The sequence below is a fragment of the Lynx canadensis genome, chromosome B4, assembly GCF_007474595.2.
Source record: "Lynx canadensis isolate LIC74 chromosome B4, mLynCan4.pri.v2, whole genome shotgun sequence".
Lineage (NCBI taxonomy): Eukaryota > Metazoa > Chordata > Mammalia > Carnivora > Felidae > Lynx > Lynx canadensis.
Window position 1 is genome coordinate 79405334 of NC_044309.1, and position 22691 is coordinate 79428024.

Here is a 22691-nt window from a genome sequence, read left to right on the forward strand (position 1 = left end):
GCTGGGGGAGGAAGGGCGAGATCCGTAGGACCTAAGTTGGAAAGGGGCCGAAAGGCGGGGCTCCGGAAAGAAGAAGGGGCCGGGCTTTCGGTGGGTCGGGCTCGACTGGGGAGAGAGGCTGAGCGAATTCGGTACACACAGGTTACACGTGTTTGGCTGTGGAATATAGGGGTAAAACGAAAGGGAAAGGGAATCCTTCCAGATGCCTGTAGTGGTGGAGATCCAAAAGGTAGCGTGAAGGGGCGCCTGGTAGAAGAGGATGCGATTCTTGATCTTAAGGTCATGAGTTCAAGCCCCACCTGGGGTATAGCGATCCCTTAAATAAACTCAAAAGTGTATATTCAAGTAAACATTCTAGGGAATGAGATTATTTAAAAGGAGCGCACTTTGGTTTCCCCTCTCTTGGCCGCTAAAGGAGCACACTTGAATAACAAGAGTTTTGGGGTACCTGGGTGGCTCAGTTGATTCAGCATCAGACTCTTGATTTGGGCTATGAGTTCCAGCCGAGAGACGGAGCCTGATTGGGATTCTCTCTCTCTCTCTCTCTTTCAAAATAAATAAACGTGAAAAAAAAAAAAAGAAAAGAAAAATGAAAGATTATACCTAAATGAAGCTGTTTTAAAAGAAAAAGGGGGCGGGGAGGGACTTGAGGCGGATACACAAGGGGATTCAGGTTGCCAAACAGTTGAGCAATTGCATTCTCTTCTTTGCACTTAGAATAATATCAGTGTGGCCATAACTCTGCTATGTGTGTGACTGCATAAGGGGTGGGGATGGTAAGGGAACTGGCGACTTATAAATAAATGTGCAGGTTGTTTCTACTCTCCTCCAGAGTTATCACTTCCTTAATTGGAAAGTAGTGTGAAATGCCCTTAGCCCTAGAACTGGAGTGAATGTATTGGAAAAAACAAGCCACCTACCTAAGCAGTCCCAACCCTGTTATTTAGTTAGCCTGTGACTTCCAGCAAGATGATTCTCTGAATCTCTTTACTCTGGGACTAGTAATCCCATTTTACTCAAAGAGTTGTAATGATCAAATGAGATAAAATATATAGCACTGGGAATTAAAGAACACTATTTATTATTCAGTAAGTATCTCAACAAATACTTAACAGGACATAGTATGTGCAAGGCACTGTTCTAGGCATGGGGAGACGAGCAGACAGACCAAGTCCCGGCTCTGGTAGAAGTTATATATTTGTGGGGAAGGGGAGACAGTTAATAACCCAATAAACACAAATATTTCAGTAGTGAAGAGTGCTTTCAGGGTAATGAGACAGAAAGTGGGGAGGTGGGGAAGCAACTTTTACTCCTGGTGTCGAGAAGGCCTCTTTGAAGAAGGAACATGTTTGCACCAGCAGTTGAATTATGAGAAGACAGCCTTGGGACGATTTTAGGTAAAGCATCAAATGGAAAGACTATATTAAAATTTGTTCTCATGTGGTAACCAAGATGGTACTTAAAAAAAAAAATTAGGGGTGCTTGGGTGGCTCAGTGGGTTAAGTGTCCCAACTCTTGATTTCAGCTCAGGTCATGATTTCACTGTTCCTGAGATCGAGTCCTGCATCAGGCTGTGCACTGACATTGCAGAGCCTGCTTAGGATTCTCTCCCTCCACTTCTCTCTGTCCCTCCCGTGTACGCTCTCTCTCTCAAAATAAATAAATAAGCTTTCAATTATTATTATTTTTTAACATTTTTATTATATATATATATATTTTTTTTTTTTAGAAAGAGAGAGAGAGCACACATGAGTAGGGAGGAGTGGAGGGAGGAACAAAGAGAGAGAGGGGGAAAGAATCTCAAGCAGGCACTGTGCTCAGAACAGAGCCTGAGGTTGGGATCATGACCTGAGCCGAATTCAAGAGTCTGACACTCAACCAAATGAGCCACCGAATTGTCCCAAAGATTTTACTTATTTTTTTTTTAATTTTTTTTTTTGACGTTTATTTATTTTTGAGACAGAGAGAGACAGAGCATGAACGGGGAGGGGCAGAGAGAGAGGGAGACACAGAATCGGAAACAGGCTCCAGGCTCTGAGCCATCAGCCCAGAGCCTGACGCGGAGCTCGAACTCACGGACTGTGAGATCGTGACCTGAGCTGAAGTCGGACGCTCAACCGACTGAGCCACCCAGGCTCCCCACCAAAGATTTTATTTTTAAGTAATCTCTACACTCAGCTTGGGGCTGGAACTCACAACCCTGAGATCAAGAGGCACATGCTCTTCCAACTGAGCCAGCCAGGGACCCCCAAGATGGCACATTTTATGTTACATGGGGTTTTGCCACAATGAAAAGACCAACCAAACAAAAATCAACTTTAAAAAGTTACCATAATTTTAAGTAGAATTGACCCAAAGTACTACCAATGGAATCTATTTTCTCTCAGGTAACTTCCCTCTACAGCGTTATATTAGTTGGCTTTCTGAACTTCCTTCCTGGGATATCGTCCATCCTCATAGCACCCTCTAAAAAGTAGAAAGAATCCAGGTGATTTCTCCCTAGGTAACAAAGGTGAAACAGAAGCATAGAACCACTTATGTTCTTGTGAAGTGAACTGAGAAAAGTTGAGAGAAGTCTTGGCTTCCAATCTACTCTCCCCTGAAACAATTCCTAGTTAAAAGAATGCAACAATAGAAACAAATCCTCAGTGAAATGGGAGATTTGTATATAACAGAAGTGGCATTAAAAATCAGGGAGTAAAGGGGCACCTGGGTGGCCCAGTGGTTTAAGCGTCTGACTCTTGGTTTCAGTTAGGTCATAATCTCATGGTTTCTGAGATGGAGCTCTGCATCAGGCTCTGTGCTGACAGTGTGGAGCCTACTTGGGATTCTCTTTCTCCCTCTCTCTCTGCCCCTCCCCACTTCTCTCTCTTTCTCTCTCTCTCTCTCAAAAAAAAAAAAAATGTAGAGGGTAGGGTGCCTGGCTGGCTCAGTCAGTGGAGCCTGCGATTCTTGATCTCAGGATTGTGAGTTTGAGCCCCATACCAGGTGTAGAGATTACCTAAAAATAAAATCTTAAAAAAAAAAAGTCAGGGAGTAAAGGGTTCTACAAATTGTGTTTGGACAATTGACTATTACTCTATACATACAAAATAAAATAATAAATATAGTAGCTAACATTTATAGATCTTGCTGTGTTCCAGGAACCATTTTATTTTATTTTTTTAAAAAATTTTTGGGGCGCCTGGGTGGCTCAGTCGGTTAAGCGTCCGACTTCGGCTCAGGTCATGATCTCACAGTTCATGAGTTCGAGCCCCGCGTTAGGCTCTGTGCTGACAGCTCAGAGCCTGGAGTCTGCTTCACATTCTGTGTCTCCCTCTCTCTCTGCCCCTTCCCTGCTCATTCTGTGTCTCTCTCTGTCTCAAAAATAAACATTAAAAGATAATTTAAAAAATTTTTTAATGTTTATTTATTTTTGAGAGAGAGAGAGACAGAGTGTGAGCAGGAGAGCAGCAGAGAGAGGGAGACACAGATTCTGAAGCAGGCTTCAGGCTCTGAGCTGTCCACACAGAACCAGATGCAGGGCTCGAACTCACAAACCATGAGATTATGACCTGAGCCAAAGTCAGACATTTAACGGACTGAGCCTCCAGGAACCATTTGAAGTGTTTTACATGTATTAATTCATTTTCCTCCAAATTTATATCTCCAACCCCTATCTCTCCCCTGAACTGAAGACTAATATTTCCAATTACATACTTCAGAAACCCACTTGGATATCTAATGGGTATTTTTTTTGTTTTGCTTGTGTGTGTGTGTGTGCGCGCGTGCTAGTTTATTTATTTGGTTTGGGTGGGAGGGGAGGAGGGGCAGAGAAAGAGGGAGAGAGAGAATCCCAAGCAAGCTCCCTGCTGTCACTGTGGAGCCAGACATGGGTCAACCCCACAAACCGTAAGGTCATGACCTGAGCTGAAACCAAGAGTCAGATGCTCCTGAGCCACCCAGGGGCCCCTCCGATGGGTATTTCTTTTTTGTTTGTTTTTATTTGTTTGTTTGATTGATTTAAATATTAATTAGCTAACACAGAGTGCGATCTAATGGCTATTTCAAACTTCGCCACGTCCAAAACAAATTCTGCTTTTCTCTCCCACGTGTGTCCCTAGTTTTCTCTATCTTGGTAAAATTCCGCGATTGTCCCAGTCGTATTTTTTTATTGAGATGTAATGCATATACCACAAAATTCACCTTTTAAAGTATACAACTTAGTGATTTTTAGTATACTTACAAAGTTATGCAACCATCACCAGTTTCTAATTCTGGAAAATTTTCATCACCTCAAAAAGAAAGCCCATACTCACTAATAGTCACTCCCCATTTGCCCCCTCACCAGCCCCTGGCAACCATCAGCCTACTTTCTGTCTGTGGATTTGCCTGTTATGGACATTTTAAGTATATGGAATAATATAATATCTGATCTTTATAATATCTGAAAACATGTCTGGTTTCTTTCATTTAATGTAATGTTTTTGAGGTTCATTCATGTCAGTGTGCATCAACACTTCATTCCTTTCATGGCAGAATAACATCCCATTGAATGGATATACCAAGTTTTGTTTATTCATCAGTTGATGGACTTTTGGGTTGTACCCATTTTTTTGGTATTGTAAAATAATTTTGCTTTGAGCATCATATACAAGCTTTTAGGCGAGTATTGTTTTCAATTCTCGTGATAAATACTGAGGAATGGAATTGTTGAGTCATGTGGTAAGTATTTAACTTTTTGAGAAATGCCAGATTTTTCAAAAGCAGCTGCATCATTTTACATTCCCACCGACAATGTATGAAGGTTCTAATCCCTCCGCATCTACACACCAACAATTATATTGTCCATCTTCTTGATTCTCACCATCCCAGTGAGTGTGAAATAGTATCTCACTGTAGTTTTTATTTACGTTTCCCTAATGACTTACAATGTTGAATGTCACTTCATGTGCCTATTGGCCACTTATATATCTTCTTTGGAGAAATGTCTATTCAGATCCTTTGCCCCTTTTGTAATTGCGTTGTCTTTCTATTATTAAGTTATAAAAGCACTTTATATATTCTAGATACTAGACTCTTATCAGATATATGATTTGCAAATATTTCCTCCCATTCTATGAGTTGTCTCTTCACTTTCTGATGGTGATGGTGTTTATTTTGAAGCAGAAAATTTTTTTTAAGTTTTATTTATTTTTATTTTGAGTGCGAGTTGGGGAGGGGTGGAGGGAGAGGGAAAGAGAGAATCCCCAAGCAGGCTCCATGCTGTCAGTGCAGAGGCTCCAATTCACAAATGGTGAGATCATGACCTGAGTTGAAATCAAGAATTGGATGCTTAACCACTGAGCCACTCAGGCACCCCACAAGTTTTTTTAAAAACAGTTTTAGGCGCGCCTGGGTGGCTCAGTCGGTTAAGCAGCTGACTTCAGCTCATGTCATGATCTCGCGGTCCGTGAGTTCGAGCCCCGCATCGGGCTCTGTGCGGACAGCTCAGAGCCTGGAGCCTCTTTCAGATTCTGTGTCTCCCTCTCTCTGACCCTCCCCCATTCATGCTCTGTCTCTCTCTGTCTCAAAAATAAATGAACGTTAAAAAAAATTAAAAAAAAATTAAAAACAGTTTGTCTTTAATTTAAAAACAAATTTTTTTTAAGTAATCTCTCCACCCAATGGGGACTTGAACTCATGACTCCAAGATCAAGAATCCAACGTTCTACTGACTGAGGCAGACAGCTGCTCTGAAACACAAAAGTTTTTAATTTTGGTAAGGTCCAATTTATTTTTGCTTGTTTGTACCGTTGGTATACAACAGTAATCTAAGAACACAGAGATTTACGCTTGTATTTTATTCTAAGATTTTTATAGTTTTAGCTTCTGTATTTAGATCTTTGAGCCATTTTAAGATAACTCTTTCTATATGGTATAAGGTAGGGATCCAATTTCATTCTTTTGCAAATAGATACTCAGTTGTCCCAATACCATTTGTTGAAAAGATTATTCTGTCCTCATTGAATTACCTTGGCACTCATCAAAATCAGTTGACCTTAAATATTTGGGCTTATTTTTGGAGCCTCAATTCTGTTCTATTGTTCCTTAGGTCTATTTTTATGCCATATAAAAATAGCTCAATAACTCTAGTTTTATAGTAAGTTTGGAAATTGGGAAGTGTGAGTCCTCCAACTTGGTTCTTCTTTTTCAAGATTGATTTGGATATTCTGGGTCCCTTGCATTTCCATATGAATTTTAGAATCAGTTTGTCAGTTTCTGCAAAAGAGCCAGTTAAGATTTTGATGGAAAAAAAGCAAATAACCTAATGAAGAAATGGGCAAGAGACATGAATAGACGCTTTTCCAAAGAAGACATCCAGATGGCAAACAGACACATGAAAAGATGTTCAACATCACTCATCATCAGGGAAATGCAAATCAAAACCACAATGAGATATCACCTCATGCTGGTCAGAATGGCTAAAATGAATAACTCAGGAAACAACAGATGTTGGTGAGCATGTGGAGAAAGGGGAACTCTTTTGCACTGTTGGTGGGAATGCAAACTGATGCAGCCACTCTGGAAAACAGTATGGAGGTTCCTCAAAAAATTAAAAATAGAACTATCCTATGACCCAGCAATTGTACTACTAGGAATTTATCCAAAGGATACAAAAATGCTGATTCAAAGGGGCACATGCACCCTAATGTTTATAGTAGTGTTATCAACAATAGCCAAATTATGGAAAGAGCCCAAACGGTATATATTTACAAGATGTGGTACATATTTACAATGGAATACTACTCAGTGATGAAAAAGAATGAAATCTTGCCAATTGCAACAGCATGGATGGAACTGGAGGGTATATATTATGCTAAGTGAAATAAGTCAGACAAAGACAGATATCACATGCTTTCACTCATATGTGGAATTTGAGAAACTCAACAGATGAACATAGGGGAGGGGGGGAAATAAGATAAAAACAGACAGGGAGGCAAACCACAAGAGACTTAAATACACAGAACAAACTGAGGGTTGCTGGAGGGGAGGGTGTGTATGTGTGTGGGGGGGGTTAAATGGGTGACAGGCATTAATGAGGCCACTTTTCGGGATGAGTACTAGGTGGCATATGTAAGAAATGAATCACTGGGTTCTCCTGAAGCTAAGACTACGCCGTATGTTAACTAACCTGAAATTCTTTTTAAAAATTAAATTAAAAAATTTTTTTTGATGGAGATTGTATTGAATCTGTATCCATTTGGGGAGTATTACCATCTTAATAATGTTAAGTCTTCCAATTCACGAACATAGGATGTCTTTCCATTTATTTTGGCCTTCTTTTTTTTTTTATTTTTTAATACTTATTTTTATTTTTGAGAGAGAGAGAGAGAGACAGAGTGCAAGCAAGGCAGGGGCAGAGAGAGAGGGAGACACAGAATCCAAAGCAGGCTCCAGGCTCCAAGCTGTCAGCACAGGGCCCGACGTGGGGCTCAAACTCATGAACCGTGAGATTATGACCTGAGCCGAAGTCGGACGCCCAACCGACTGAGCCACCCAGGCGCCCCTATTTTGGTCTTCTTAATTTCTTTGAAATATGTTTTGTAGTTTTCAGTGTACAAATCTTTCTCTTATTTTGTTAAATTTATCCACAAGTATTTTTCCTTTTGATGCTATTGTAAATGAAATTGTTTCCTTAATTTCATTTTCAGATTGTTTATTGCTACTATATAAAAATACAATTAATTTTTTAAAGTAATCTCTACACCCAACATATGGTTCAAACTCACCACCCCAAGATCAAGAGTCACATGCTTTGTGGACTGAGCCAGGCACCCCACAATTAATTTTTATACACTGAACTTGTACCTTGCAATCTCGCTGCATTATTTATGAACTTTAATAGATTTCTTGTGGATTCCTGAGGATCGCTTGCAAATAGAGATAGTTTTTTTACTTCTTCATTTTCAATCTAGATGCTTTTTATTTCTTGTTTTTTGCTTAATTCCTGTAGCTAAAACCTTCAATAAAATTTGAATGCAAGTGGTGAGTGTGAGTGTCCTTGTCTTGCTCCTGATTTTAGGGGGAAAAATTTTAGTCTGTCACCATTAAGTATGCTGATAACTGTAAGCTTGTTGTAGATGCCGTTTATCTCATTAAAGATTAACAGTAGTGGGTACCTGGTTGGCTGAGTTGGTGAAGCATCTGATGCTTGATTTCGGCTCAGATCATGATCTCAGGATTGTGGGATCGAGCCCTGCGTCAGCCTCTGTGCTGAGCATAGAGCCTGCTTAAGATTCTCTCTCTTTCTCTCTCCCTCTGCCCCTCTCCCCTGCTCGCACACTCTCTCTCTAAAATAAAATAGAATTTAAATTAAATTAAAAAGAAAATATTAACAGTAGGTTTGTTGTAGATGCCCTTTATCACATTAAAGATGTTTGTTTCTATTCTTAGATTGCTGTGTTTTTATCATGAAAGGGTATTAAATGCATTTAGAAAATATACCCATTGAGATACTAGTGTAATTTTTCTCCTTATCCTATTAGCATGGTGTATTACATTGGTTGATTTTCATATATTAAACCAAGCTTGCATTTGGGGAATAAATCCCAGCTGGTCATGGTGTAGAATCCTTTTTGCATGTTGCTGTATTTTGTTTACAAGCATTTTGTTGAATATTTTTGTGTATTTAAGAGATACTAATCTGTAGTTTTGTTTTCTTGTGGTGTCTTTATCTAGTTTTGATATCAGGATAATACTAGCCTCATAAAATGAATTGAGAAATGTCGCTTCCTCTTCTATGATCCTAGGATTTTCTTTGTGGGAAGTTTTGTGGGTTTTGTTTTGTTTTGTTTTGTTCTTACTGGTTTAATCTCTTTACTGGTTATAGGTCTATTTGTATTTCTTGAGTTGGCTTCTGTAGTCTGTATCTTTTCAGGAATTTTTCCATTTCTTTTAGGCTAAGTTTTTTGACATATGCTTCATAATATTCCTTTATACTCCTTTTTATTTCTGTGAGGCTGAAGTAATGTACTTTCTTTTATTCCCGTTTTTAGTGAGTTGAATCTTTTCTTTTCTTTTTTTGAATCCTCTCTCTTTTTGTTTTTGTCAGTCTTGTTAAAGTTTTGTCAATTTTGTTGATCATTTCAAAAGAAACCAACTTTTGGCCTCACTGATCCTCCCTATTATTTCTATATTCTCTATTTCATTCTCTAATCTCTATTATTTCCTTCCTCCTCCTTCTTGGTCCTCTTTTTCTTTTCTTTTTGAGATTATTTATTTATTTTTATTTTTTTTAAGCTTACTTATTTCTTTTGAGACAGAGATAGTGCGACAGAAACACACTCCTGGTGTGGAGCTGGATGTGGGGCTCGAACTCACAAAACCACAAGATCATGACCTGTGCCGAAACCAAGAGTCAGACACTTAACCGACTGAGACACCCAGGTGCCTCTTTTAAGATTTTTTAAAAAAGTAATTTCTACACCCAGGGGCACCTGGGTGGCTCAGTTGATTAAGGGTTCTACTCTTGATTTTGGTCATGATCTCATGGTTTGTGGGACTGAGCCCCACTTCAGGCTCTGTGCTGATAGCACCCAGCCTGCTTGGGATCCTCTCGCCCTCCCTCTGCCCCTCCCCAACTCATGTTCTGTCTCTCTCTCTCTCTCTCTTTCTTTCTTTTTTTATTTCTTTTATTTTTATTTATTTGTTTTTAATTTTATTTTTAATTTTTTAAAATTTACATCCAAATTAGTTGCATATAGTGCAACAATGACTTCAGGAGTAGATTCCTTAGCGCCCCTTACTCATTTATCCCATCCCCCCTCCCACAACCCCTCCAGTAACCCTCAGTTTGTTCCCCATATTTAGGAGTCTCTTCTGTTTTGTCCCCCTCCCTGTTTTTATATTATTTTTGTTTCCTTTCCCTTACGTTCATCTGTTTTGTCTCTTAAAGTCCTCATATGAGTGAAGTCATATGATTTTCGTCTTTCTCTGACGAACTAATTTCACTTAGCATAACACCCTCCAGTTCCATCCACATAGTTGCAAATGGCAAGATTTCATTCTTTTTGATTGCCGAATAATATTCCATCATATATCTATACCACATGTTCTTTATCCATCGATGGACATTTGGGCTCTTTCCATACTTTGGCTATTGTTGATAGTGCTGCTATAAACATTGGGGTGCACGTGTCCCTTCGAAACAGCACACCTGTATCCCGTGGATAAATGCCTAGTAGTGCAATTGCTGGGTCATAGGGTAGTTCTATTTTTAGTTTTTTGAGGAACCCCCATACTGTTTTCCAGAGTGGCTGCACCAGTTTACATTCCCATTTCTTTCTGTCTCTCAAAATAAATTTTAAAAACATTTAAAATAAATAAATTTAAAAAAAAATCTCTATACCCAGCATGGGGCTCAAACTCACAACCCTGAGATCAAGAGTTGTACACTCCACCGACTAAGCTAGCCAGATGCCCCTTTGCTCTTCTTTTTCTTTAGCTTAGGTAATTGATTTGAGATTTTTTTTCTATTTACTACACTCACTTGTAGCTATAAAATTTCCTGTATTACTTTCACTACATTCCATAAGTTTTGATAGGTTGTGTTTTCATTTTCATTCATCTCGAAGTATTTTTTTTCAGATTTTATTTTTAAGTATGCCCTACACCCAACATGGGGCTTGAACTTACAACCTCAAGATCAAGTCACGTGCTCTACTGACCGAACCAACTAGGTGCCCCTCAAAGTATTTCCTAATTTAACTTGCAATTTTTTCTTCGACCTATTGATTATACAGGATTGAGTTGTTTAATTTCCACATATTTGTGAGTTCCCCGTTTCCTTCTGTTATTCATTTCTAATTTCATTTCACTGTGATCAGAGAACTTTTTTTTAAATTTTGTTTTAGAGAGAGTGGAGTAGAGGGGCAGAGGGAGAGAGAGAGTGGAGGAGAGGGGCAGAGGGAGAGAGAGAGAGAGTGGAGGAGAGGGGCAGAGGGAGAGAGAGAGAGAGTGGAGGAGAGGGGCAGAGGGAGAGAGAGAGAGAGGGACAGTGAGAGAGAGAGAGAATCTTAAGCAGGCTCTACACCCAGCATAGAGCCTGACATGGGGTTTGATCCCACAATCCGGGATCATGACCCGAGCCAAAATTCAAGAGTTGGACACTCAACTGACTGAGTCACCCAGTCTTCTTGAGAACCTTATTTAATTTATTTTATCTTACTTTGTTATGTTATTCTATTTTGTTTATTTTTTAATGTTTATTTATTTTTGAGAGAGAGAGAGAGACAGAGTGCAAGGGGGGAGGGGCAGAGAAAGAGGGAGACATAAAATCCGAAGCAGCCTCCAGGCTGTCTGCACAGATCCCAAGGTGGGGCTTGAACTCACAAATGGTTAGATCATGGGGCACCTGGGTGGCTCAGCCGGTTGAGCGTCCGACTTCGGCCCAGGTCATGATCTCGCGGTCCGTGGGTTTGAGCCCTGCATCGGGCTCTGTGCTGACAGCTCGGAGCCCGGAGCCTGTTTCCGATTCTGTGTCTTCCTCTCTCTCTGCCCCTCCCCTGTTCATGCTCTGTCTCTCTCTGTCCCAAAAATAAATAAACGTTGAAAAAAAAATTTTAAAAATAAATAAATAAATAAATAAATAAATAAATAAATAAACATTAAAAAAAATTTTAAAAACAAATGGTTAGATCATGACCTGCACAGAAGTCGTTTGCTTAACTGACTGAGCCACCCAGGTGCCCTGAGAACCTTTTTTTTTTTTTTTTTAAAGTAGGCTCCATACTCAATGTGACATTTGAACTCACAACCCCAAGATCAAGAGTTTCATGTTCTACTGACTGAGCCAGCCAGGCACCCCCAAAGAACTATTTTACTGTGATACTTTGCACAGTTACAATGTTTTAAAAATTATAAAGACTTATTTTATGGCCTAATGTATGGTCTACTCCGGAAAAGGGTTCAGGTGCACTTTAGAAGAATGTGTATTCTGTGATTGTTGGATGAGATGTTCTATAGATACTTGTTGAGTGTAGTTCGTTTATAGTTTTGTTCAAATCTTCTTTATCTTTGTTGATCTTCTGTTGTTCTATCAATTACTGAAAGTAGGGTATTTCCTGTCAACAACATGGTTCAAATTTCAGTTACCATGGTATATGAACTGTGAGTACTTGCATGAAGTACAAACTTCACTGTTAGCTCATCAGTACACAAAGTACTTTGTAACTATGTGCATCACGATGGGTAGCAGTCATATCACTTCTTTCAAAGTCTGTCAGTGATTGGTCACTGTGCATCTGTTATTCAGTTTACACACAGACAGCACAGGGTGTAGTTGCATTGCCTTCTTGTCTTCCAGGGATAGCCCATGTGACATCTACAAAAATGGATAGTTAACGGAGGTTACTGGCCAACAAATGTGATAGAGAAGGAAGACATGAAAAGGGTAATGCAGGAAGTGAAATTCAAATTGAATACAACTGGAATTTCAAAAACATAGCTGATCAAGGGAATATTGACACTGGTGGGTGCCATTCTAGAGACTCGGGATAAGCAAGAAAACGAACTCAGTGAAGGTGAACTTATTGCCATAAATAAGGAAAGTGACAAAAAGGATGAGATGTCCCACAGCAAGTGATGCTGGCAAAAAAATTCTCATTGAAGGAACTCTCAGATTGTTCATGGCATAGAAAGTGCAAAGGATAAAATGTTGGAAGATAATACAAATTTAGAAAGGAGGCTAACAATTTACCAAGGCATAGAAAAGATTCTCACTTGTATAGAAATATGACAATAAGCATTTTCTGTACTCTTGATACAAAGAAATAAGACACCTTAATTCTAGAAAAAAGAAAAGAAAGTGTAGTACTGAAGTCTTCAAATATTATCATTGAACTATTTATCTCTTCAGTTCCATCAATTGTTGCTTCATGTATTTGGGGCTCTGTTGTTAGATACATTTATGTTTGTAATTGCTATATCTTCTTGATAAATTAATCCTTTTATCATTTTTAAAGTTTTATTTATTTAAGTAATCTCTACATGACTCAAACTCATGACTGTGAGATCAAGTGTTACATGCTCTACCAACTGAGTCAGCCAGGCACCCACCTTTATTTTTGAAGAATAGACTTGCTGAATATAGAAGTTTTGGTTGACAGTCTTTTTCTTCCAGTACTTGGAATATGTCACCCTACTGTCTCTGGTGTTTCTGTTGTGAAATCACATTGAGGATCCCCTGTACGTGGTGAATCACTTCTCTCCTGCTGCTTTCAAGATTCACTTTTTAGGGGTGCCTGGGTGGTTCAGTTGCTTGAGTGACTGACTTAATTTCAGCTCAGGTTGATTCCAGGGTCATGGGATTGAGCCCCACATTAGGCTCCATGCTGAGAGGGGAGCCTGCTAAAGATTCTCTCCTTCTGCCTCTCTCCCCTACTCGATCTTTCTCTTTCTCTCTCTCTAAAATTAAAAAAAAAAAAAAAATTGGCATGCCTCAGTGGCTCAGTTGGTTAAACCTCTAACTTTGGCTCAGGCCATGATCTCATGGTTCATGAGTTCAAGCCCCACATTGAGCTATCTGCTGTCAGCATGGAGCCCACTTCAGATCCTCTGTTCCCCTCTCTCTCTGGCCCTCACGTGCTTGTGCTCTCTCTCTCTCTCTCTCAAATATAAACACTTAAATTTGATGGTAGCAGAGACATAGGAGTGTATGCATTTGTCAAAACTCATCCAGTTGGATATGCTGATATATAAATTATAACTGAATGAAAAATTAAATTAAAATGTTTTAAAAATTAAAAAAACAAGATTCACTCTTTGTATTTGTTTTTTGATTGTGTGGTTATGATGTGTATAGGTATGAATCTGCTTGAATTTTTCCTACTTGGAGTTTGTTGAACTTGGATGTGTAGTTGATGTTTTTCATGAAATTTGGGAAGCTTTTGGCTGTTACTTTGTCAAATATTCTTTCTGTGTTTTTTTCCTCTGCTCTCCTTCCATGTATACTTGATGGAGTATTACAGGTCTCTGAGGCTCTGTTCATTTTTCTGCATTCTTCTTTCTTGTTCCTCAGACTGGATAATTGCAATTGGCCTGCCTTTAAATTCCCTATTTCTCTCTTTTGTCTGTTCAAATCTACTGTTGAGCCCTTCTAGTGAATTTTTCATTTTAGTTATTATATTTTTCAACATCAGAATTTCTATTTGATTCTTTTAAAAATAGTTTCTATATTTTTATTGATATTCTGTTTGATTAGTCATTCTCTTTCATTTAGTTCTTCATACATGATTTCTTTTAGTTCTTTTAATGTACATATATATAATTTTTTTTAACTTTTTTTAATGTTTATTTATTTTTGAGAGAGACAGAGACAGAATGCAAGTGGGTTAGGGGCAGAGAAAGAGGGAGACACAGAATCCCAAGCAGGCTCCAGGCTCTGAGCTGTCAGCACAGAGCCCAACATGGGGCTCGAACCCACAAGCCATGAGATCATGACCTGAGCCGAAGTCGGACGCTCAACCGACTGAGCCACCCAGGCGCCCCTATATATATAATTTTTTTTAATTTATTTGTTTTTTGAAAGAGAGAGAGAGCACAAGTGAGCGAGGTGCAGAGAAAGAGAGAGAAGCAGGGCTCACCCTGCGCTCATGAAGCAGGGCTCAAGCTCATGAACTATGAGATCATGACCTGAGCCAAAGTCAGATGCTTGATGACTGACCCATCCAGGCACCCCTTAAATTTCTATTTTTTAAAGTAATCTCTACACCCAAGGTGGGGCTTGAAATCATGATCCCAAGATCAAGAGTGGCATGTTCTACTGACTGAGTGGGCCAGGTGCTCCTGAGTATATTTTAAATGTGATTAATCAAAAGTCTTCATCTAGTAAGTCTATGCCCTTTCTCAGGGACAGTTTCTTTCTTTCTTCTTTCTTTCTTTCTTTCTTTCTTTCTTTCTTTCTTTCAACATTTATTGATTTTTGAGAGACAGAGCATGAGTAGGGGAGGGGGCAGAGAGAGAGGGAGGCACAGAATCTGAAGCAGGCTCCAGGCTCTGAGCTGTCAGCACAGAACCTGACGTGGGGTTCAAACTCACAGACCAGGAGATCATGACCCAAGCTGAAGTCGGACACTTAACTGACTGAGCCACCCAGGCGCCCCTCAGGGACAGTTTCTACTGACTACTTTTTTTCTTGTGTATAATCCATATTTTCTTATTCCCTTGAATATCACATAATTTTTTATTGAAACTGGACATTAAAATATATTAATGTGGGGGGTGCCTGGGTGGCTCAGTTGGTTAAACATCAGACTTTGGCTCAGGTCAAAGTCTTGCAGTTCATGAGTTCAAGCCCTGCATCCGGCTATGTGCTGACAGCTCAGAGCCTGGAGCCTGTTTCGGATTCTGTGTCTCCCTCTCTCTCTGCCCCTCCCCTGCTCACGCTCTGTCTCTCTCTCAAAAATAAATAAACATTTAAAAAAAAAATAAATATATTAATGTGACAACAATGAAAATCAGATTCTCCCCCCTCTCCAAGGTCTGTTTTGATGCTGTTTGTTGTTAGTTGTCATTGTGTGTGTGTGTGTGTGTGTGTGTGTGTGGCTTTTCTTTTTTTTTGTTTAGTGGTTTCTCTGAAATAATTCTGTAGATTCTGGGGGTGCCTGCGTGGCTCAGTCGGTTAGGCGTCCAACTCTTGATTTCAGCTCAGGTCATAGTCTTGTGGTTTGTGGGTTCGAGCCTTGCATCAGGCACTGCACCAACAATGTGGAGCCTGCTTGGGATTCTCTCTATCTCCCTCTCTCTCTGCCTCTCCACCCCGCCCCCCCAAATAAATAAATAAATAAACTTTAAAAAATTCTGTAGATTCTGTTTTCTTTGTTGTTGTTTTTTTTTTGTGTGTGTGTGTGTCCACTGAAGTATCTGCTCAATTAGCCTAGTGGTCAGCTAATTAGTCAGAAATTTCTTTAAATGCCCGGATCCAACATATCTTTGCCAAAGGACTCTTAATGCATATTGGGGCATGCCTTCAACACTCAGGCAGGCAGTTCTTTGCCTGAAGCTTCACTTCTTGATTGTGCAGAGCCTCAATGTTAGTCAATGGTGAGAGTTTAAGAGCTTCTCAGGTCTTTTCTGACCATGTACACAGCTTTATGAATGGGTGCATGGTCCCAGGAATCTCCCCAGGAATATATCAGAACATACTCCAAAACCCCATATGGACATTACAATCCCCAGATTTTCCTTTAACAATTTTTGGTTAGCCTATTTTTATTTTTCTTTATTTTTTAATGTTTATTTATTTATTTTAAGACAGACATGGAGAGGCAGGGGAGGGGCAGAGAGAGAGGGAGAGAGAGAATCCCAAGCAGGCTCCATACTGTCAGCGTGGAGCCTAATGCGGGGCTGGAACTCAGGAACCATGAGACCATGACCTGAGCTGAAACCAAGAGTCGGACACTTCACTGACTGAACTGCCCAGCCACCCCTGCTTAGCCTATTTTTTAAAAATATATTTATTTAGGTAATCTCTATGCCCAACGTGAGGCTTGAACTTACAACCCCAAGATCAAGAGTTGCGTGCTCTACTGACTGAGCCAGCCAAGCACCTCCAACCAAATCCTATAGAGCCATCCTTGGTATCTGTCTTTCTCAAACATCCCCACATCAACAAATACTGTAGAGATAACAGATCCTCTACCTTCAAAATATATTCAGGATCACACCTCTTATTTCCACTTTCATTGCTACCACCCTGATCTAAGTAAGCCACCTCTCCCCTCTCATTATTTTCCAACACCACCACCTCTTGACCTTTCCTCAGACTGCCAAGCATGGTCCTGTTTCAAAACCTTTGCATTTTCCTACAAGATATACACATAGCTCCTTCCCTTACTTTCTTCAAATCATGGTCCAAATGATACTTCTTCAGAGATGCTCCCCTGACCGCTCTACACCTCATACCACATCAGTCTATCCTCATCTCACCCCATTTTTTCCTAAAACTTATCACTACATGACGTAGTGTGTTCACTTATATTTATCATCTGTCTCCTCCCATTAGTCAGGGACTTTGTCCACTGTGTTCATTGTTGTACCTTCAGTGCCTAGGACTGTACCTGGATCATCTGGGGATTCAATAAATTCCAGTTGAATGTACTACCAAATATCTTCCATTTGCTCCTCCAGATTCACTCTTTCCCTTCTTTCCAGTGTCCATATCGACATCATCAGTGGACTTCTTTGCCCTCTGGCCTCGGCCAACGCAGAACCCCAGTAGGAGTTTGGAAAAGAAAACAGTGAACTCAAGAGTGCTTATTCCCCAGGCTACTCCCTGCCCAATTGCTTCAGGTTTATCCTGTCCCTGGATCTAAGATCATTATCTCTCCTAAGGTGACCCTTTGTACATGGAGTCTGCCTTCAATAACCATTGCCTACCTTCCTCCTCCCTTTTGGCCTCAGTGTTATGATAGTTTCTTTGTTGTTACTACCCTCAGGATATTGTACTATTCCTTGTGGTTTCCCTGCACCCAACCATACTTTTGTGAATAAACCCATCTCTTATCATTCTTTTTTTTTTTAATTTTTTTTTAACGTTTATTTATTTTTGAGACAGAGAGAGACACAGCATGAATGGGGGAGGGGCAGAGAGAGAGAGACACACACACACACAGAATCGGAAGCAGGCTCCAGGCTCTGAGCCATCAGCCCGGAGCCCGACGCAGGGCTCGAACTCACGGACCGCGAGATCGTGACCTGAGCTTAAGTCGGACGCTTAACCGACTGAGCCACCCAGGTGCCCCGCATCTCTTATCACTCTAATTTAAGAGTAACATTTATTTCCTTTGGGTCCCTGCCCGATACAGATGAGTAATGCTAAGAACAACTCTATGAGGTAGACATTACCATTCCCATTTTACAGATGTGAACTTTGAGGCCCAGAAAGATTAAGAAACTTGCCCAAGATTACATAGCTAGTTAGTAACAAAGCCGGAATTTAGAAATAATTGTGGGAGAATGTTCTTATGACAACATGATAGGGAAGTATTCCTGAGCAACCCTAAAAAAGCATACCCATGAAAGGAAAGACTGAGAAGACTGAAATTCTCTATATCAAAAGATATCATAAACAAAGTGAAAAGACAAGTCACAGACTAGAAGATATCTGCAATCCACATAAAGGACAAGTATATGGAATATATAAAGAACTCCCAGAAACCAATAAGAAAAACACAAACAATGTAATAGAAAATGGGCTAGACAAAGGATAATAAGGAGAATTCATAGAGGAAGAAGCCCAAATGAATAATAAGCATATGAAAAGATGCTCAATCTCTTTGGTAATTAGGGAAATGGAAATTAAAATAATAAGATTCCATTTCACACCATTTGGCAAATGAAAACTAATACGTGCAGAAACTGCTGGCGAGGCTATAGTTATTGCAAATGCTTGGAACAACTACTTTGGAGCAATCTGACACCACCTCATAAAACCGAAGATACATATGCTGTATTCCCTAGTAATTTCCCGTGGAGGAGTCTTCCCTGGAGATATATTTACACTTGTATACAAGGAGACGTGTACAATGTTCATTGCACACAGTTGGAAACAGCTCCTCCTTGCAAAAATGGGCTACCATACAACAGTTAAAATAAATGAATTACATTTACATTTACATTTATCAACATGGGTAAGTCTCAAAAACATAATAGAAAGCAAGTTGGAAAAGAATACATACAATATGGTGCCACTGGTAACTATAAAATATGTTAAGAAATATTATGTATAATTTATAGTATATATAATTTATGGATGTTTATACATATTAGACGAGTATAAAGACACACAGAATGATACACAGCAACTTCTCAGGAATGTAGGTTATGTCTGTGTAAGAAGGAGGGGAGGGACTGGTAGGTAAAGCTGTGTCTGTATCTGAAATATTTTATTATTAATATTTTTACTTTATATCAATTCACATTTCTAAAAAATGTTTAAACATTTATTAATTTTTATTTATTTATTTTATTTATTTTAATGTTTATTTTTAAGAGAGACAGAGAGACAGAGTGAGCAGGGGAGGGGCAGAAAGAGAGGGAGACACAGAATCTGCAACAGGCTCCAGACTCTGAGCTGTCAGCACAGAGTCTGACGCGGGGCTTGAACTCAGAGACTGTGAGACCATGAACCTAAGCCCAACTGACTGAGCCACCCAGGTGCCCCTGACATTTATTAATTTTTGAGAGAGAGAGAGAGAGAGCAGGGAAGGGGCAGAGAGGGACGGAGACACAGAATCCGAAGCAGGCTCTAGGCTCTGAGCTGTCAGCACAGAGCCCAATGCGGGGCTCGAACTCACGGACCGCGAGATCATGACCTGAGCCGAAGTTGGAGATTTAACTGACTGAGCCACCCAGGAGCCCCTCAGTTCACATTCTTATTAAAGTTTTTTTACAGTCCTATCGAAGTATAATTGACATAAGATAAACTACACATGTTTAACATGTACAATTTGATAGTTTGTTTCTGTTTTGTTTTAACTAAGGTCTGTGCCCAAAATGAGGCTTGAACTCAGAACCCTGAGACCAAGAGTCACATGCTCTATCGACTATGCCAGTCAGGTGGCCCATGCAATTTGATAGGTTTAAAATAAATATGTATACATCCACGAAGCCATCATCACAATCAAGATAATAAACATACACACATCACCCCCAAAGGTTTCTTCCCATCCCTTTGTTATCTGTCCCTCCGACCCATCCCCTTCCCCTAGCTGTCCCCAAGACACTATTGACATTTCTTTTACTATGGATTATCCTTCATTTCCTAAAATTGTATATAAGTGAAATGATATAGTATATACTTTTAAAAATTTGTCTTCTTTCACTCAGCATACTTATTTTGAGATTCATCCATACTGGTGCATGTACCAAGAGTTTATTCCTTTTTTTTTTTTTTAAATGTAAGTAAGCTCCACACTCAACATGGGGCTGGGACACACGACCCCAAAATCGAGAGTCGCACACTTCACTAAGTCAGCCACGCTCTCTGGCAGTTCATTCCTTTTCATTGTTGGGTGGTATTCCTTTGTTTGGATATACCACAGTCTGTGCATAAGTCTTTTATGAACATATGCTTTCATTTTCTTTGGAAATACCTAGGAGAAAAATTGCTCAATCATAGCTAAATGTGTGTATGTATGTATGTATGTGTGTATGTATTTTTTTTAAGTAATCTCTATGCCAAATGTGGGGCTTGAACTCACAACCCCAGGATCAAGTCACATGCTCCACCAACTGAGCCAGCCAGGCACCCCTAAATGTGTACTTTTTTTTTTTTTTAATTTCTTTTTTCAACGTTTATTTATTTTTTGGGACAGAGAGAGACAGAGCATGAACGGGGGAGGGGCAGAGAGAGAGGGAGACACAGAATCGGAAGCAGGCTCCAGGCTCTGAGCCATCAGCCCAGAGCCTGACGCGGGGCTCGAACTCACGGACCGCGAGATCGTGACCTGGCTGAAGTCGGACGCTTAACCGACTGCGCCACCCAGGTGCCCCAAATGTGTACTTTTTTTAAGAAACTGCCAAACTGTTTTCCAGTGAATATATCATTTTGCATTCCCACAATGAAGCTATGAGAGTTCAACTGCCTCTAATACATGTGTGATGGCTTCTTATTGTGGTTTGTTTGTCTGTTTGTTTTTGGTTAAATATTATTCCCGATGTGTCTCTCAGTGTTTCTGGATAAGATTAACATTTGAATCAGATCAGTGGGGGTACCTGGGTGGCTCAAACGGTTAAGCTTCAGACTCTTTTTTTTTTTTTTTTTTAAGTGTCAGACTCTTGATCTCAGCTCGGGTCTTGATCTCAGGGTCATGAGAAAAAGCCCCCCCAAAACACATTTGAATCAGTGGATTGAACAAAATGGATTGCCTTCCCCAATGTGGGTAGGCCTCATCCAATCCATTGTAGGCCTGACTAGAACAAAGCTGGGGGTGAGGGAGAATTTGCTCTCTGTCCAAATACTTTCCAGCTGGGACATAGAATCGTCTCTTCCAGTTACATTGGAACTCACACCATCAGTCCCGGTTCTCAAGCCTTCAGATCTGGATTGGAACTCACACCACTGGTTCTCTTTGTTCTCAGGCTCTTGAACTCAGACACAAATGAAACCACTGGCTATCCTGGGTCTCCAGTTGTGGTACTTCTCAGCCTCCATAACTGCATAAGCCAATTAATGGTAAATGTATTTATTTGTTATAAAGTAATTCGTCATTTTTTAAAGCTTATTTATTTATTTTTGAGAGAGATAGAGACCATGTGAGCAGGGTAGGGGCAGAGAAAGAGCGAGAGAGAGAATCCCAAGCAGGCTCTTCTCTGTCAGTGCACAGCTTGACATGGGGCTGGAACCCACGAACTGTGAGATCATGACCTGAGCCAAAACCAAGAGTCAGACACTTAACTGACTGAGCCACCCAGGCACCCCAATAAACTAATTTGTTGTAATAAATCTTATAATAAAACTCTTAAATTTTTTTTTTATTTTTATTTAGGGGCACCTAGGTGGCTCAGTTGGTTAAACGACCAACTATTGATTTCAGCTCAGGTCATAACCTCATGGTTTTGAGTTTGAGCCCTGCATCGTGCTCCACACTGACAGCATGGAGACTGGTTGGGATCCTCTCTCTCTCTCCCTTTCTATCTCCCCCTCCTGTGTTTTCTCTCTCTCTCTCTCTCTCAAAACATACAAATCAACTTAAAAAAAAATTTCATGAGGGGAACCCAAGAATCCTTGGAGAACTCTGTGATCATTCTTCTCTATAGACCAGACCTTACAGTGAGCAATGCAGTCACTGAATTGCGACACCTAAATGCAGTGAGAGTAATTGGATCCTGAGGGGCAAGGGCCAAATGGCAGCAGTCAGCCACCAAAGGCAAGGTAGGCATGATTACCATAATAGATAGTAGAGGCAATCAGAATAATCTGATGCTCACAGAACTGTGGCATTGACTAGTTGGTCATGGTGTTTCTAGAAGTGTAATAGATAAGAAGCCTACTAAGTTTCTTACTTGATTGGTATAAGGAAAAAAGTTCTAGGTCAGATGGACAAGAGTTTAACCTGAATCACAGAGTCATGGCCCCTCAATCAATTCTCACACTTTAGCCAGTTTACAGACTCAGAACTGCTTTAATGAAGGAAGGGGAGGCTGGGTCCCCTTGATGAAGGGGAGGCTGGGTCCCCTTGATGAAGGACCCTGGTACTGAAATTTATACTGCTAATCTTTCTCCAAGCCTTCCACAAAGGAACCTATAGTCTTTTGCCAGTGTAACTGCATTAGGGTTAAAGAAAGAATCCGAATTTCCAGGGGCTACTGGGCACTGATTCTGAACTGACACTAATTCTAGGAGACCCAAAATGTCACTGTGGCCCACCAGTCAGAGTAGGGGCTTGGGGAGTTTTAGCTCAGGTCCTCACAGTGGGTCCACTGGTCCCTGAACCCATCCTATGGTTATTTTCCCAGTTCCAGAACACATAATCCATCCAACTTGCCTATTTGGTCTGTGCAGGAGATAGGTGGTCCTTGGAGAATGACAGTGGACTATTGTAAGCTTAATCAGATGGTGGCTCCAGTTGTAGCTGCTGTAGATGTGGTTTCATTGCCTGAGGAAATTAACACATGCCCTGGTTACCTGGTGTGCAGCTATCAATCTGGAAAATGCCCTTTTCTCCATC